The following is a 1,877-nucleotide window of genomic DNA, read 5'->3' as shown; positions in this document are numbered from 1 at the left end:
CGTACATCTCTCTCTCTCTCTCTCTCTCTCTCTCTCTCTCTCTGCCTGTCTGTCTGTCTGTCTGTCTCTATCCTACTATTCAAAGGTATTCAAAAGAAGAGGGGGGGGGCGTTTGTATAATGGTTCTGTACGCCATGCCTACGACAAACGGGGCGATTTGATGCATTGCGTCAACTGCAAGGGGGGGGAGGGGGGAGGGGGGGTGTTAATCTACCTGGGCAAAATAGCTCCTCTCCCCATCCTCGCTCTCTCTCTCTCTCTCTCTCTCTCTCCCTCTCTCCCTCTCGCAGAGTACGGAGCGGTACCTTGTAGATGTAGTCATACTACAGGTACTTGTACTGCTACTATGCTACTACTGATACTAGATACCGACTTACTTCTACTACTCTGTACTTGGCAGAGAACAGTACGAGGTACAAGTTGGTATCAACATCGAATTCTACCAAGAAGGGATATCCCAGCGAGAATATGACAAATGTACGGAGAAGTCATTGTACGTCCGTAATGATGTATACGTGTAATATGCTATACTGCCATGACACCGACACCGCCATCCATTACTTGTGGCGGTACCGAGCGTCACTGTTCTTACGCGTACCATCGTCAGCTTCTTTCTTCTTTCAACGTCCCCCCAACAAGAGACGTCCATCTGGGAGCCTCTCGGTTGGCCGTGACATCGGTCATCGTCAACTGCCCAGCATTGATATCGATGCTGGTAATCTATAATCTGTGCAGCCTAGAGAGAGGTACGGTACGCTGGTATTGTCGTGCGATGATAATAGTACAGGTAGTGACGAGAGGGAGCCGTCGAGCACTGATAGTAACAATTGACGGTCGTCTAGTATCTTACGTATGCCTCGTAGCATGTACTACTATGAACAGAACTGCAAAGTCCTGCTAACAATATATGATGGCCATCATACCTGGGCTTTTGTGATGACAGATCCTTCCTTCCCAACCTCTCTCCCCCTCTGCAGCTGGTTCCCGCATACTGATATGATGAAGGGTATACCGCGAGGCAATGCCATTCTTCGGTCCGTCGTCGCGTCTCACATGTACGCTGCTGCGCCCGTATGTACCTCGCGGTCTTCCTTTCACGTAGTGCTGCGTGTACGGGTCGGCACAGCCTGCAGCAGAGGTACAGAGCAAAGTCTGTCAATGTCGAGCCCAAGATGGTTGACGCGTTGCATTCCAGCCGGGGGTGACGGGCGGATTTTCTTCTTCTTTTCTTCCTTCTTTTCTTTTCTTTCCTATTTATATACTTCTTTCAATATATTCAACCCTTACCTCTCTGCTCACGTCCATCGTACTCTGCCGTGTCGATACGGAGCATCTATGAACAGTTACTCGAGTGACGACGGTATTGACTATGATACGCTTTTAAAGTCTATGTGGTCTAGGGTAGTTTATCAGTCTACCAGTATTGTATGCTACGGACCATGATTGAAAAAGAAAGAAAAGGATACGCGAGAGAGAGAGAGGGGGGGGAGAGGAAGAGAGAGAGAGAGAGAGAGAGGTCCCCAGTTTGATAACCGCTGACGCACCCCCCCCACCTGCACCGTGATGATGGTCGCGGGTCAGTGTTGTCAAAAGAAAGAAGGGGGGATGAGCCGACGGTAACTCGTAATGGGGATAATCTTACCATCATCTATAACCTCCAAGAGGGAAAAGGAAAAAGAAAGAAGGGAAGAGAGAGAGAGCGTCAGGCAACCGTCATGATTAGCGGTAGAGAAACGTCAACAGTAAACCGTCAACTCGTGCACCTTTGAATGCTCACCATCTTGCCGAAACTGGTCTCAGGCAGCACTAGCGACGCGACGATCTGCAATGATCAGAGTCAAGGGCTGTTAGCCTTGAGAGAGAGAGAGGGGGAGAGA

Source organism: Geosmithia morbida, assembly GCF_012550715.1.
Source record: "Geosmithia morbida isolate 1262 chromosome Unknown scaffold_2, whole genome shotgun sequence".
Classification (NCBI taxonomy): domain Eukaryota; kingdom Fungi; phylum Ascomycota; class Sordariomycetes; order Hypocreales; family Bionectriaceae; genus Geosmithia; species Geosmithia morbida.
This window is presented reverse-complemented; position numbering follows the sequence as displayed.